Source organism: Pleurodeles waltl, chromosome 4_1, assembly GCF_031143425.1.
Source record: "Pleurodeles waltl isolate 20211129_DDA chromosome 4_1, aPleWal1.hap1.20221129, whole genome shotgun sequence".
Taxonomy (NCBI): Eukaryota; Metazoa; Chordata; class Amphibia; order Caudata; family Salamandridae; genus Pleurodeles; species Pleurodeles waltl.
In genome coordinates this window covers 642,819,626-642,836,734 of record NC_090442.1, presented here as the reverse complement: position 1 = coordinate 642,836,734, position 17,109 = coordinate 642,819,626, and the positions used below count along the sequence as shown (strand labels likewise).

Below are 17,109 nucleotides of genomic sequence, written 5' to 3'. Positions count from 1 at the left end.
GGGGGGGGTTTTGGTAGCAGTTATTCCAGTACATGTGCGGGCAGACGGACAGGCACCCATATTCCTGGTAGTCTCGTCCTGCAGTGGGCTGTTGGAGAAGAGTGCACAATTAGCTTCTCCATAGCGCGGGCCTTTAACATGGTTTACAGTGTTTACATGAGCACCGGTTACATTACACAAGGACACATTAATTCTTGGTAGCAACAGCACTAGGCGATAGCACATGCTCTTGATCACCTCAGGAGCTCTTGATAACCTCAGGAGGGTCACCAACCAAGCACATAGGTTAGTTCTAGGCAAGAAGATGGCGAAAGGTGTTGTCTCAAAAATGGTGGAAATGGAGTTGTGACTCCAGACCCAAGCACTTGACTGCCTCAAGCTTGATTGCAGAAAACATCTAACCTTAGGATGGCCTCTTCAAATAGAGTTCAGTTAGTGAAAATTCGATACAAAGGTATTACAGCGCTTTACATGAGCACCGGTTACATTACACAAGGACACATTAATTCTTGGTAGCAAGGGGGCATCAAGTGATTTGCCCAGGATCACAAGATGTTGAGCTGGAGCCGAGACTTGAACCATGTGTTGGGAGGGCACCTGGCCACCAACAGCAGAGGCAGCGGCATCAACATTTGATTCTAAGTTTCCCTACAGACACTAGGGCCCGCAGACGCTGGGTGAACATCTTCGTAGCGCCGTAATGTGGGCCCGTCCTGCAGCCCGCTGAACGCTGTTACCTGCAGCTGCCTCCTGCCATATGACTTTCTCTCCTCCATTCCTTTGCTCGGCACCTCCATTTGGCTCCTTCGCTCTTCTTCGACCTCCTCCCAAGAGTGCAGACATGCAGATGTAATGACGCAGCCACAAAGAGACACTTAGCTCAGCTCTGACTCGGCTTTCCCTGTTAATTTTTTGGCTCGCCCACCTCTTCTCATACTTTCTATATTCTGAGAAGCTGTATTAATAGCATGGTGTGTTGACAATGGAGTTGCTCAGTTATGCATAATACTTGTGGTATCAACGTCAAAAAAAGGAAGGGACAGGGAGGTTAATGGTCCAGTGTACAGTCTCCCTAATCTATTACTGACAAAACAATAGGTACACTGTTCCAAAAAAGCATAAGGGGAAACCCATATGTTTCGGAGCAAGAGCCCTCACACATCCAATTGGGTGTCATGCTTCATCATCGGGGATGCTCCTTGTCGTATTTACACATTAATCTACTTTCCCCTTGATTTTGTTACAATATTTACATTAAAATGGTACCCAGTCAGTATGTTTATACTTTTCTGGCAAGATGATATTTACACCTCTTCCATACACTTTTTAAAATAATTTTCATAATGTATGCCCCTTAATTGAGTGTGACATGCTCCTTGGCACTATCCTTTTGTATCAGCAATACTATGCCCATTGCGACTTCACAGCAACTTAATGAGCATTGACTCAACATATTTTTTCTGTTTTTTACCACTGCGACAATCCTCTTTTGACATGGCGATCTGTTTTGTATATTGCTTAGTCCTTCTTGAATGTTGATGATGCTAGTCGGAGAGAGGCTTCTCTCCCTCCTGCCATCTTCAGTTTCTAGTTTTTCTTAGACGTGTGATCCGGAAGTCAGTTTACTTCCGCGTCTGCCATGTAAAAGCACTATCGTTAGCGCCCCAAGTCCATCATTCGGGAGGACAGCCGGGGTAGGTTCAGCAGTGCGGACCAATCGCTTATTCTGTAAGTACCTAACAGCACCTTGTAGTTAACTTCTGCATTTCCTGTATATGTGGTTAATGTCGAGGCCCATTACCAAGCGACTTCTTCGTTTTGCACTGTTTTACAAAGACTTGATTACAAAGACTTGATTACTTGCTCAGTTCTGTATTAGGCTGTGCTTTCTCTCTGTTGAGGTTTCAAGTATGTCATGGTCCTATATTATCTCCTTTAGCCTTTAGGTTTCAATCAACAAGCTTATGATGACTGCATCATGTTTTTGACTATGGCTGAGACTATATCGATTACACTGGCTCTGTCTCCCAGATTTATGTTGACACTTCAGTGCATGTGTACCATATTGATTACATTAACCTGACTAATGCAGTTTTATCTAAGCCTTTATAATTTGAGCATATGGTCCCTGTTCCTGACAACAGCAGCAACAGTCCTAGGCATGTGCCTTCCCAAGGAGCCTCATTCCAGAATTGGGGATGGTAAGCCTATTAGCAGTTTCTACTACCATTTATCACGGTCTTCACCCTTACTTGCACCGTTTGCCACGGGTTGAGTTTGAATGCACGTCATGCACTTTTGGATTGATTCTTAACTAATCCTTATTTTACAGGGTGACCTGATTGTTTAGTTTGACCGGACGGACATTATGCTTGAATGTAAGTGACTGTTCTCTAGCATATTTTCTAGAGAGTCCTATCAGTGTCTTTTTTTTTATTCTTTTGCTTCAGGAGAAGTTACCCTTTTCTTTTTTGGTCCTGATGAAGCGTCATAGGATCCGGTTGGACCGCTGGACGCAAAACATGTTGCCCTGTGTTTAGAGGACGTGTGATAATTTCCGTCTCCTTACCAATTAGGAAAGTGATTGAGCATGATCTCTCAATTATCACTTTCATTTTGTTTTTAACCTTGGTCTAATCCTTTCGTTTGCTGATTGAATAAATGGTGATGTTCGTCGAGGTTTAGAACCAATTATAGATTTTCCTCTCCTGCTCAATTAGTGTCTGCTTGTAGGTATCATACACTAGCACATTCTACCACGGCAGTCACTATAAAAGATCTCTGGCAAAGAGCCCCCTTACGGGGAGCCCTTCAGACATTGCAGCGCCGGTCTGACGGGGAGCATCCCAATGATGAAGCATGACATCCGATTGGGTGTGTGAGGGCTCTTGCTAATACTTGTGGTATCCAGAGCGCTCTATGATTTATTGTGTATGAAATGTGGATTTGGGTGTCACCCGCTAAAGGTCCAGCACCACATGAATGTTCCCTGCATTACTGTGTGCTGGTTCTCCAACTTCCCTCAAAGGATTAAGGTGGAGGTGTTAAAAAAGTAAGAGGCACTCAGTCCTAAAGGAGGCACTAGGAACTAGCAACCCCTTTAGTTAACTTCTCAATAACTCACAGGGCCTGACCGCTAAGGGCAGGGCAGTAAGAGTGTCCATGACCAACAAGGGGAATTACCTATTCGTATGTTGTGAATCTAGGCATGAAGAGGGAGGCTCATATGTCTGAAGTTACAAATCCCTTAGGTAAATTCCTGCTGCACCAAGTGCTTACTTTGTGAAAGAAAGAGTTCTAGTGCCTGAAGCTCTGCTCAGAAGCCAATAGCTGATACAAATAAATGTCAGAGCACTGAATTTCAAGGCTGGTAGCCTTTAATATATTACCAGACACTCCCTACCCCTTTTTCTTGAACTTACAGGTTCCTGCTTTTTAGATCGCGCATAGCAGTGCACAAGCCCTGCTCTTCTCGACATGTTGTAATCTATTCTGTGGGCTTGAATGACACCCATCTCACGCCCTTCACTTTCATTGGTTCCTGGGCCTGCCTTTCAAAAATCCCTTAATGTCGTTGGTAAATGCTTTACATTTGTCCCACCTTGAGGCTGGTTTGTTACTGCTTTGAAGACTGACCCTGTTACATAGATGATTGCACGATGGGTCATGTAACTTAGTGTGGCACACTATTTTTCTCTTTTGCCTTGCCGCTATGCGCTGTTTGGTCGTATGTTGCTTATTCCTCTTCCTTGTTTTTGGGCATCCTGCTGTTACTTTGCAATGTCTGCTGAGTCTTTTTTATTTTTTTTGCAATTTTATGCAGCTCGACACGAAGGTATTGGAGAGCTTTATTTTTTTTTTGCAGTTTTATATAGTGCGAACTTGATACAAAGGTATTACAGTGCTTTACATGTGCACCGGTTACATTACACATGAACACATTCATTTTTGGTAGCAAGGGGAGATTACGTGATTTGCTGAGAATCACAGGATGTTGAGCAGGCGCCAAGACTCGAACCGTGTACACCAGCTCCAAAATCAGCATCTCAGGCCCTTATGCCACATGCTCTCCTCGAGGGATCTTTTTCTGGTGCAGGTTGGGGCAGTCTGGGAATAACTTGTTTTATTTCATAACGAGCTTGGTAATACAGGTTCTGCCATTTCATAGCGCTGCAAGGCAGGTGCCATTTTTAACAAAATCATTTCAATTCATTTGCATCGACCTTGCAGAGATGAAGAAGAAAAAAAGCTATGTCAGGATTGTAATCTGTGACATTCTTGTCATGTCAAGACCTCTGCAGTGGGTGCATTAACCAACTGAATTGTGTAGAGCTTAACACTAGGCGATAGCACATGCTCTTGATAACCTCCAGGCGGTCACCAACCAAGCACATATGTTAGTTCTAGGCAAGAAGATGGCAAAAAGGTGTTGTCTCAAAAATGGTGGAAAGGGAGTTGTGACTCCAGACCCAAGCACTCCATAGCCTCAAGCATGATAGCAAAATACATCAGCCTTTGGATGTAAATTGGGCCTTTTCAAATAGAGTTCAGTTAGCGCGAACTTGATACAAAGTTACTACAGTGTTTTGCATAATCACTGGTTACATTACACAAGAACACATTCACTTTTGATAGCAAGGGGGAGATGAAGTTATTTGCCCAGAATCACATGATGTTGAGCTGGCGCCGAGACGTGAACCATGTTCCCCAGCTCCACAGTTGGCAGTTTTGGGCCTTAGGCTATATCCTCTCCTCTAAGGTTCTTTGTCTGGTGCATGTTGGGGCAGTCTGGGAATAACTTGTTTTTTTACATAGCGCTTGGTAATACAGGTTTTTTCATTTCATAACGCTGCAAAGCAGGTGCCATTCTTAACAAAATTGCACCGCAGAAAAATCAAGAAAGCTAGGAAGGACGCACTCCGGGAGCACATCAACTCCTCTAAACACAACTCTAAGTAACTCTTCTCAATCTTCAGCGAGTTTACAGATTCCCCTCCTCCGAAGCCACCAGCATTCCCCCGTCACAGGACCTCTGCAACAAACTCACCACCTTTTTCCACTGCAAGATCTAGGACACTACGACAGCTTCCTCCTGTAAAATCCTGGCTCCGGACCTATGACTGACCCACCCCCCCCACCCCCCGGAACACACCCAGACCATCAACTGCTGGTCCACGCTCAACACAGAGGAAATCAATCAATCAATTTGTAAAGCGCGCTCCATACCTGTGAGGGTTTTAAGGCGCTGGGGTGGGGGTGGGGAGGAGGGTGCTGCTACTGCTCGAAGAGCCAGGTCTTGAGCAGTTTTCTGAAGGAAAGAAGGTCCTGGGTCTGTCGTAGATCTGATGGGAGGGTGTTCCAGGTCTTGGCGGTGAGGTACGAGAATGATATGCCGCCGGAGGATTTGCGTCGGATGCGGGGAATGGAGGCGAGGGCGAGGTTGGCGGAGCGGAGTTGCCGGGTGGGGGTGTAGAAGCTGAGTCTGTTGTTCAGGTATGTTGGTCCGGTGTTGTGGAGTGCCTTGTGTGCGTGGGTGAGGAGCTTGAAGGCGATCCTCTTGTTGACGGGGAGTCAGTGAAGGTCTCTTAGGTGGGGGGTGATGGGGCAGTGGCGAGGGATGTTGATGATGAGTCGGGGGCGGAGGCGTTTTGGATGCGTTGGAGGCGTTGTAGGAGTTTGGCTGAGATACCAGTGTAGAGGGCGTTGCCGTAGTCGAGTCTGCTGCTGACGAGGGCCTGGGTTACTGTTTTTCTTGTTTCTGTTGGGATCCATTTGTAGACTCTGCAGAGCATGTGGAGGGTGTTGTAGCAGGAGGAGGAGATGGCGTTGACCTGCTTTGTCATGGAGAGTGAGGAGTCGAGGGTGAAGCAGAGGTTTTGTGCGCTGTCGGTGGGTGTCAGTGGGGTACCCAGTGTGGTCGGCCACCATGTGTTGTCCCAGGCGGAGGGGGTGCGCCCAAGGATGAGGACCTCTGTTTTGTCCGAGTTCATTTTTAGCCGTCTGTCTCTCATCCAGTCGGCGATGGCTTTTATTCCCTCGTGGAGTTTGGTTTTGGTGGTGTGCGGGTCCTTGGTGAGGGAGAGGATGAGTTGGGTGTCGTTGGCGTAGGAGATGATGTTGAGGTTGTGCTGACTGGCCACTTGTGCGAGGGGGGCCATGTAGATGTTGAACAGCGTCGGGCTGAGGGATGAGCCCTGGGGTACGCTGCAGATGATGTTGAAGGCTTTGGATTTGTACGGGGGAGGCGGACTCTTTGGGTTCTGCCGGCGAGGAAGGATGCAGTCCATTCGAGTGCCTGGTCCTGGATTCCTGCTGCGTGGAGGCGGGATTTTAGGGTGTGGTGACAGACGGTGTCGAAGGCGGCTGACAGGTCTAGGAGGATGAGGGCTGATGTTTCTCCATTGTCGAGGTGGCTTCTGATGTCGTCTGTGGCGGCGAGGAGGGCGGTTTCCGTGCTGTGGTTGCGTCTGAAGCCGGACTGGGAGGGCTCGAGGATGTTGTTGTCTTCGAGGTACCGGGTGAGCTGAGTGTTGATGATTTTCTCGATGACCTTTGCCGGGAAAGGGAGCAGAGAGATGGGCTGGAAGTTTCTCAGGTCCTTGGGGTCAGCCATTGGTTTCTTGAGAAGGGCGTTGATTTCGGCGTGTTTCCAACTTTCAAAAATCTTGCAGTTTCGAAGGAGATGTTGATGGCTTTCCATAGGTGTGGTGCAGTGGCTGTGTCTGCTTTGTTAAAGATGTGGTGTGGGCAGGGGTCTGATGGTGATCCGGAGTGGATGAAGTTCATGGTCTTGCGGGTTTCGTCATCACTGATGACGGTCCAGGAGGTCACTCAGCTGGAGCGGGTGGAGTTTGTGGTGAAAAACGAAGCGGTGAGAAGGAGGGGGGAGGGGCCGCAGGGGACACAGCGGCAGGAAAAAAGCAAGAAGCAAAATCAGGAGGTGGCAGCAGGGAAAAACAGGATGGAGCGCGGAGGCGGATCGGTGAGCGACCTGCCTGAGGAAACACTCAGCATCATGGACAGCACCCACTCCGGAGCCCCCACGGACCCCTGCCCACACCACATATAAATGAGAGCCAGCGCATCCATCTCCCTTGAGCTCCAGAACACAATAAACTGCTCGATCAACACTAGCACCTTCCCCGAGGACTGGAAACACGCCAAAATACGCCCTCTCCTAAAGAAACCTTCAGTCGACCATCAGAAATAAAGAATTTCCAGCCCATCTCGCTGCTACCCTACCCCGCCAAAGTACTGGAGAAAGCAATCAACGCACAACTGCGTAATTTCATCGAGGCCAACAGCTCCCTGGACAGCTCCCAGTCTGGCTTCTGCAGCAACCAGAGCACGGAGACAGCCCTCCTGGCAGCCACCAATGACATCCGATCACTCCTAGACCGCGGTCACGCCGCAGCATGCATACTCCTCGACCTCTCAGCAGCCTTCGACGCGGTCTCCCACAGCACTCTACGAACCAGACTCCACGACATAGGAATCCGCGGAAGAGCCCTGGAATGGATCCACTCCTTCCTCTCCAGGAGGACGCAGAGGGTCAGACTCCCACCCTACACATCCAGACCCACAGGAGTCAACAGCGGAGTCCCCTAAGGATCCTCACTGAGTCCCACACTGTTCAACGTATATATGGCCCCTCTCACAGCCATCATCAGAAACCACAGTATGAACATTGTGTCATATGCCGATTACACACAACTCAACATTTCCCTCACTGAAGATCCGGACACTGCCAAAAGGAACTTTCACTCAGGAATGGACGCCGTCACCACCTAGATGAGAGAAAGCTGTCTCAAGCTCAACTCCGACAAGGCTGAGCTTATCATCTTCGGAAACGCCACCTCAGCTTGGGATGACTCGTGGTGGCCCACATCCCGCCCCACCTGCACCGACTGAGCACTCCTGCAACCTAGGTGTCGTCCTCGACTCCTCCCTATCCATGACCCACCATGTAAACTCAGTCGCCTCCTCCTGCTGGCACACACTCCGCAAACTTTGGAAGATCTTCAGATGGATCCCAGCAGACTGTCACAGGACAGTGACCCACGCCTTAGTCACAAGCAAGCTCGGCTACGGCAATGCCCTCTACACCGGCACCTCGACTAGAAACATAAAAAAACTACGACTCATCCAGAACACCGCCGCCAAACTGATCCTGGACTTTCCATACCGAGAACACATCTCCAAACAAGTGATGACCCTCCACTGGCTCCCGGTCGAGAACGAATCACCTTCAAGCTACTCACCCACACGTACAAGGCCATACACAACGCAGGACCAGCCTACCTGAACCACTGCATCTCCTTCCAGACCCCCGCCAGATCCCTCCGCTCCGCCCAGATGGCATTGGCCACCACCCCTCGCATCAGTAAAACCACTGCTGGAGGGCGATCCTTCACCTACATCTCAGCAAAGAGCTGGAACAACCTCCCCCTGCACCTCAGACAAAGCCCGTCGCTCACCATCTTCAGGAACAACCTCAAGATGTAGCTCTTCGGATGAGGCCACTCCCCTCCCACCTCAGTGCCCTGAGAACCTCACGGGTGAGTAGCCGCACTTTATAAAAACTGATTGATTGATAGGGTTCTTTGTCTAATGCATGTTTGGGCAGTCTGGGAATAACTTGTTTTTTTTTATATAACGCTTGGTAATATATGTTCTGCCATTTCATAGAGCTGTAAAGCAGGTGTGATTCTTAACAAAATGGATAGAATTCATTTGCATCAACCTTGCAGAGATGAAGAGGTAAAAAAGCTATGACACAAATGTTAATCTGTGACATTCTCGTTCTGTCAAGACCTCTGCAGTGGGTGCATTAACCAACTGACCTGAGTCGAGCTTAACACTAGGCGATAGCATGTGCTCTTGGTAACCTCCACAGGGTCACCAACCAAGCACATAGGTTAGTTCTAGGCAAGAAGATGGCGAAAGTTGTTGTCTCCAAAATGGCGGAAAATTAGTTGTGATTCCAGACCCAAGCACTTCAGGGCCTCAAGCTTGATAGGAAAAAACGTCTAGCCTTTGGATGTAAATTGGGCCTCTTCAAATAGAGTTCCGTCAGTAGAGGCAGCCATTTTCCTAACCCTGTAGCGCAAAGAAGGTAGTCACAGTGAGAGGAGCAGCATATCATAGGACCCAAAAGTGGAGCAAACTCCTTCACTTCCTCCTCTCAGAATTCACTGGTGTCACGGCTTTGACAGTCCCCTCACATCTACTGCAACATCGCAGATGCAACTTCCAGAAGCGCTGTCTAAAACAGCGCGTGAATAGCACTGCTTCCTGTTTTAAGAGGCCCCATCTTGAATATACCCCCATCCCCAGTCTCTGTCACAGGCGCAGAGGCTTCCCCATCACCCTTTGGACTCCTGTGTATATCATCACAGCCAGTCTGGGGGAATGAGGCACAAACACTCCCAAGATGGCGGCCTTGTTGTGTCCTCTCTCGTGCAGTGACAGGCCCCTGGAAGGGCTGCTGTGCAACCTGGCATACATCCATTACACTCCAAGCCAAAACACATCGGTAAAAGACATTTCATTTACAATGCCAATAGCGCTAACGCTCACAAATGCATGACCTATTCCTTTTGTCGCTTTTCTCTTCCTCCCTCTTTGTGATGTGCATTTTGATCTCTTGCTCTCGGTAAATATCTGATGCGTAAAAATATGGGCCGGTCTCTCAAGTAAGTGCAAATGGCACCCACTGCGACCACAGGCTCAAATTAGGCACTAGCTGCGCCAAGAAGTCTCCCCTGCTGCAGACAGACATAAGGCCATGTGAGGAGTCTCCCTGCTTCTGGAAGTACAAGACATAAGTCATAAAGCGCTGCGAGCAGTTTCCTCTGCGGCTAGAAGTCCCAGCTATAAGGCTCTGCTGCTAGAAGTCCCAGACATAAGGCCCTACGAGGAGTCTCCCCTGCTGCCTGACGTCCCAGGCATAAGGACCTGCGAGTGGCCTTCCCTGCTGCTAGACGTCCAGCACATAAGGCCCTAGGAAGGGTCGGCCCTGCTGCCGGAGCCCAGGTGCAGCGCATCCTTCGCTCTGCATGCATGAGCTTCGCTCTGACTCTTCGCGACGACTTTCTGATGCAATAGCGCGAGCCCCTCCCCCTGTCTCCCCGGACGGATGCAGCAGCAGAAGGCTGGTGAAGGTCGCAGCGGCATCTCCATCCCCTGCCCTTCCCACACCCCCTACACAGAGCGCGCGGTGACATCCGCGTGCATGACACAGGGGAAGCTGGTCCTGGACCCTCTGTGGGTTCTCGTTGTGGTCTTCTGCAGGGTCCTCGTTTCGGAATCAGCTCAGAGAAGCTTGTGACTGTGGCAGGTCACCCAGGTATCTCATCCTTTCCCTCCCCGCTACGGAGGCTGGCACAGCAGCCTCCCCAAGGTAAGAACATGTTCTCTCTCCCCTCACCTCCATTGGATTGCCCCACACTCGCAGCACTTTATTGTACAGATAGGGTTGCTACTGAGGGGTAGGTTGTGCAAAAAGGATACACAGGGACAGTGTGTGCAGGCAAGGGCTGCAGAACTGGGGTGTACACACACCGAATGTATAGTCGCGCGCGCGCGTGTAAGGGCAAGGGCACGTTTCAGCGTCTGTCTGTACGGGCAGACGGGCGGTATGTGCGGCGTCTGCATCTGCTCACAGTGAAAAAACCATTTATATGAACCGAAACATCGTGTATCTGGATTATATAATAACGCATGCAAATGTGGCACTGGCCTGCCGAAGAGCATTGTGGTGTACAAACACACACATGGACACTCAAACATACGCGCGCGCGCATACACATATAAACACACACACGGAAAATGGTACCATGCTTGCCCAGGAGTTTACCTCGTCATCCCACACTCCCAGACTCTCACAGACACAGCAGTTTGTCATTCTGCAGTGGGAGCTACCGAATAGGCTTATTTTTTCAATATTTCATGTTGGTTTCCATATCGTGTAAGCTGCGTTACTTGTATGTTCCTTATGTAGAGTGTGTGTTGGTATGTGTATGTATTTGTGTTGTGCACGTAGGATGGGGGCAATATACGCATTGTGTGTTCTATATATGAATGTTGTGTTATGCAAAAGTATTGTCATATACGCACATTGTGAGTTTTGCGGATACATTGTGAGTTGTGCGTGTGAATGTGTGTGTTCTCTCAGCGTTCTGTATGTGTAGTGTGTGTTCTTTATGTGTTATGTATTTTGGTGTGTATTGTTTGTTTTGTACGTTTATTGTGCGTTGTTTGTGTTTTGTGTGTCGCATGCGCATTTTGTGTTGTCCATGGGTATCGTGTATTCTATAACTGTAGTATAAGTTCTGTATGAGGACTGTATGTAATGTATGTATTTGCGTGCTCAGTGCATCGTGTTTTCTTTGTTGTGTGCTCTGCACGTACAGTGTGTGTTCAGTGTCTTTAAGTTGTGCTTTGTGTGTACACTATATCCTGTGTGCAGATTGTGCGCTCTGCACGAATTTTATGTGTCTGCGTGTGCATTGCGTGTTTCTTTCGGCGGTGGGCGCTTTGTCCCTTGAATGAACACTGTATGAATTTCCTTAGTGTGCTCTGACTTGATACTTGCACCTTGCCAGAGGTGAGTGGTATTTACGCTTTGTCGGTTGCGTGCTGCGTGTTGCCGGCGTCTGTGTTTCCCGGAGATGTGGTGTTGTGTATATTCGCACCAGGAGGTGCCGGAGGCAGGGTAAACAGGAGCACGTTGTATCGTCCATTGTTTACATGAAAGGCCTTTCTTTCTTTCATTCACTCACTCATTGAAGAGAGAACAAGGAACTGGAAAATTACCGCCCGGTGACTCGCCTCCCCTCAGCTCCGAGCGTCACATTTCACTGATGCGTGGTAACCAGCGAAATGAATACATTGCGTCCAACGTCACCTATTTCGTCGGTGAAAGGAGGGGTCGGGCGAGAGAGCGCCTCGCATTTGTTGTCATTCACTTTAAATTTGGAACATTGATTTCAGGGTGAACATTATCCAAGGGCTTATCACCTGATTTGCATAATTTATTCATCTCAGAGAGCGTTTTCCAATCTCCGTATGTTGGCACTTCAGGTAGTGGGGCCAAGTGTATTCGTGTGGTGCTAATATCCGTTTCAGGGCTATTGTACGCGAGGCACTGTCCTCCAAAACCAATGTGATTCAACGCCATCTCCCACAATAATGGTTAGTCTGGAGGGGTGATGTGTGTCTTGGGTCAACGCAAACAATACACAGATGTTGAAAGAAAGCAAAGCAAAGAAACCACATAGGGGCAGTGGTTGCCTCCATTAACTCAATATACCATCATGCGACGAAAGGGATGGCACTAAAGACAGGCAGTCCCCATGTTGTTTCATAGCCACCTGACAGTTGAACGTTTGGCACATACCTTTGTTGGGTGGGTGTGGTTTGAATATATTTATTTTTACTAATTATATGCAGGATATGATTGTTATTAAATTAAACGGAGGCATAAGAGATCCTAACTCGAGTTAGGTGTTTGTTTTCTCTTTTGAATGGGTGCATTTATGTATGTGATACGAAACGTTCATACATGAGTAAAAACATTTTGTGACTTTGATTGAAGTGAAGTATGGAGTGCAACATTATAAGGTTTGTTTAAGATATTATTCAAATTTAAAAGTAATGCGAAAAAAAATTATGGCCTTGATTTAGATCTTGGCGGAGGGGAGTACTCTGTCACAAAGGTGACGGATATCCTGTCCACCGCATTACAATCACAATATATCCAATGGAAATCGTAATACGGCAGACAGGATATGCATCACGTTTGTAATGGAGCATTCCATCCACCGAGATCTAAATCAGGCCCCATAAGGAGGGCCAATTGGAGAGATTTCTTCAAAGTACATGGGGCTAGTTATAAGCAAGGACATCAATTCACCAAAATGCCAGGGGTAGCGGAACTGACATGAAATGCCACTTGATCTTTACTGCCTACACTTACGCATTCACACATACTTGCTCACATAAACACACACCCGCAAGCATGCATACCACATACATTTATAAGCATTTTTACTTACCTTGGCTGCCAGATAGAGCCATAATCCAGCAAATTGTCCTCAATTGTTATTACACAAATAGTAAATCATATTATTCACTATCTGTGCAATAAAAAGAATTGACAGAAAACCAGGAAGTGGAGCCCCAGACAAGCTACCCCTGTGTTCCTGGCACTGATTTTGCCACATCTGAGGTCAGGAGTCACAAAGGCAGTGCCAGGGGTCACAAGGAGCAAGCCAGGATTCGCAGGTGCAACCCCTTGCGACCCCTAAATGACGTCCATGGTTATAAGACCAGAGAATTTTAGGTAGCACAGTTGAATGCAGTGTCAAAATCCTGGCCCAACCTGTACTGTACATTCAATATAAATTGATGACGTGGCGATCCGCAATACATGGCATGTAATAAGCATTTTTAGAATTTTGCACATTTTGAGTACATTACTGCACATTTGCCCTACATTCTTATTTATAAACAGGATTCTGCCTCAAGTGAAAATGTCTTAGCTAATGGAGTTCAAGTTTGTAATCTCCCTCATATTTTTTTACCATCATGTTTAATGTGTCCCAGTTTTTAATGTAACCATCTAATACGTTTAATTCGTAAAAAGCACAGATTGTTTGCAAGCGAAAAACTAAATTCAAACACTCTTTTTTTTTTAAATGAAAAGACATCTCTTTTTTAAACTTTTGGGGCTCTAAAAATCTTACAGAAATAAGTGCGCTGTGGTTGTTGTGTTGTATTCTCAGCCTCCGGGAGGGTTTACAGCACCAAAGGTTCACCTGACTAGCTAAGTGGACAGTCTCACATAATTTTCCAGCTTTGCATTTGCCATTTGCTTCTTTTTAATCTGCTTCCACCCAAAATTGTTGTTCAGCCCAAGCTGTGGGTGCAGACAAAAACCTTTGTTGCTTTGTATTGAGCGCTCATATCCCAAAAAATGAAGTGCCTTTTATATAGACTAAAAAGATGGAATGAACTGCGTGAAAAAAAGCTGTATCAAGAATCGCCATTTCATGTTGATCAAGTCTCACAAACCATATTTTGTCACTTACTCTTTCAAAGTCTTTTTCTCTGTGGTGCTAGGATGAGGTGAACGCTACTCATTTGTTGCTGTACTCAGTTCAGTTTTCACACCATATCAAATCAAATCAAAAACATTTATAAAGCGCGCTACTCACCCGCGGGGGTCTCAAGGTGCCGGGGGGGGGGTTACTGCTGCTCGAAGAGCCAGGTTTTGAGCTGCCTCCGGAATGCAGGGTGGTCCTGGGTGGTCCTGAGGTTGGCGGGGAGGGAGTTCCATGTTTTGACTGCCAGGTAGGAGAAGGATTTCACACCTGCCGTGGTGCGGTGGATGCGAGGGATGGTGGTGAGTGCGAGGTTGGCGGAGCGAAGTTGACGGGTGGGCGTGTAGAAACTGAGGCGACGGTTAAGGTATTCGGGTCCCTTGTTGTGGAGGGCTTTGTGTGCGTGGGTGAGGAGCCGGAAGGTGATCCTTTTGTTGACGGGAAGCCAGTGCAGGTGTCTCAGGTGGGCGGAGATGTGGCTGTTGCGGGGTATGTCAAGGACGAGGCGGGCTGAGGCGTTTTGTATTCGCTGCAGACGTTTCTGGAGTTTAGCGGTGGTTCCTGCGTATAGGGTGTTTCCGTAGTCCAGGCAGCTTGTGACGAGGGTGTGGGTCACAGTTTTTCTGGTGTTGGCGGGGATCCAGCAGAAGATCTTTCGGAGCATGCGGTGAGTGAGGAAGCAGGAAGATGATACAGCGTTGACTTGTTTGGTCATGGTGAGAAGCGGTCCAGGATGAAACTGAGGTTGCGTGCGTGGTCTGAGGGGGTTGGTGCGGTGCCTAGGGCCGTGGGCCACCATGAGTCGTCCCAGGCGGACGGGGTGTTTCCGAGGAAGAGGACTTCTGTTTTTTCTGAGTTCAGTTTCAGACGGCTGAGTTTCATCCATTCTGCGACGTCTTTCATTCCATCTTGCAGGTTGGTCTTGGCGCCAGTGGGGTCCTTGGTGAGGGAAAGTGTCAGCTGAGTGTCATCGGCGTAGGAGGTGATGATGATGTTGTGTTTGCATACGATGTCGGCGAGGGGGCTCATGTAGACATTGAAGAGCTGAGCGAGGAGCCTTGTGGGACGCCGCAGATGATCTCGGTGGGGTCTGAGCGGAATGGAGGGAGGTAGACTCTTTGGGAGCGGTTGGAGAGGAAAGAGGTGATCCAGTCCAGGGCCAGTCCTTGGATACCGGTGGAGCGCAGGCGGGAGGTTAGGGATCGGTGGCAGACGGTGTCGAAGGCAGCCGAGAGGTCGAGGAGGATGAGGGCGGCTGTTTCTCCGTTGTCCATCAGAGTTCTGATGTCGTCTGTGACTGAGATGAGGGCGGTTTCTGTGCTGTGGTTGGCTCGGAACCCGGACTGAGAGGGGTCGAGTAGGTTGTTGCCTTCAAGGAAGTTGGTCAGTTGCTTGTTGATGGTCTTCTCGATGACTTTGGCAGGGAAGGGGATGAGCGAGATGGGGTGGAAGTTCTTCAGGTCGCTGGGGTCCGCCGTAGGTTTCTTCAGTAGGGCGTTGACTTCCGTGTGTTTCCAGCTCTCGGGAAGGTGGCAGAAGCAAATGAGCTGTTGATGATGGTCTGGAGATGCGGGGCGATGATGTCGTCGGCTTTGTTGAAGATGAGGTGTGGGCAGGGGTCCGAGGGGGCACCGGAGTGGATGTATGTGGTATGTTATTATTTTGTTAAGCATTTAAGTATATTATGTGAGATGTATGCTTTGCGTTTGTATTATGTAGTAATTGTGTTTTCCCTGTATTTTTAAGATAGATAGATAGATAGATAGATAGATAGATAGATAGATAGATAGATAGATAGATAGATAGATAGATAGATAGATAGAAAGATAGATAGAGTGCTCTTATTGGCTGCCAGCAACATTACAATGTTGCTAGCAGCCAAACCAGGATTCAGGCACGTAGTACCCTGTCCCCAAGTTTTATATATATAAAAAGGATATCGTGCTTCCCCAGGCTCTTTTTTGGGGGGACCCAGAGGGACCCTCCAGGGCCAAAATGTAAAAAAAGGGAATATTTGCCAAAGTCCTGCCAAACTCCTGCAGGATTATGGGAAAAAAAGAAAAGAAAATGGCGTCCGCCATTTTTAATAAATATATAGGGCTCCCCTCCACAAGGCCATTTTGGGCCCAGGGTCTCTATCCCGTGGGGCAAAAATAAAACAAAAAAGGGGAGGGGGGCCACATGACCTCCTCCCTGAGGAACCCTCAGGGTCTAAAATCAATTAAAAATATGAGGGTGGATGGGGCCCCCATCTATGAGCCTTAAAAGGCCTGGGGGACCACATCCCCCTAGGGCCAACTCAGCTCACTCCCAGGACACAATAGTTTCACCGCCCACACCAACACTTACAGGGAGACACGTGTTTGCTCCCATCTGGCAGAGGCATTTTTAAATCTTCCTCCCAAACAGGAGCAAACATGGAAGTCCGGTCCAGCCGGTGGGGCTTTAAACATGCTCCCACTGGTTGGGAGCAGACTTCTGTTCTGTTGAAACAAAACCGATATTGCTCCTGCCCAGAGGGAGCAAGCATAAATAGCTGCTCCTTCCAGATGGAAGCAATGTTGGCTTCTGCACCATGCAGGGAGCCAGCTGTGGTCATGGGGGCCCTGGGGCTCCCCTCTGCCACCCCCAACATGGTGGTTGGTGGATTCCCCAGGTGGGCACCGGGCACCTATATGTATTTTAGACATTCTCCAGGGAATGGGTTCACGGGTGCAAAATTGTCCACCTCCCCTTTACAAAAACATGCAGCACTTGATGGTGGTGTCCTTGGGGCGTCATAAGGCTCAGGGAGTGGGGCCATGTGTGATCAAGGCCGATGGGAAAAAATGCGTTGCTTAATTGCCACTTTTGAAATAAACACTTGTTTTGAAGCCGTCAGTCCTAAGTGTGCGTCTGGTTTGTTGGACACTCTGAGGCCAAGTGGAGCATGTGAATGGCCGGGTACTATGCCTGGTGTAATTCGCTACCCCCATGAGAGCTGGGGGGGCAGTGAAAATGGTGT

At 48.3% G+C, this 17,109-nt stretch overlaps 1 protein-coding gene across 1 annotated transcript in view; it reads left to right on the top strand.

Annotated features, from left to right (window-relative positions):
- Nucleotides 1–10,124: 10,124 nt before the first annotated feature.
- Nucleotides 10,125–17,109, top strand: part of SLC38A1 (solute carrier family 38 member 1) — a 412,157-nt gene continuing 405,172 nt past the window's right edge. The window contains exon 1 of the mRNA XM_069229085.1: nt 10,125–10,402. The gene's annotated coding sequence lies outside the window, so the exon portion shown is untranslated. The remainder of the gene's footprint in view (nt 10,403–17,109) is intronic.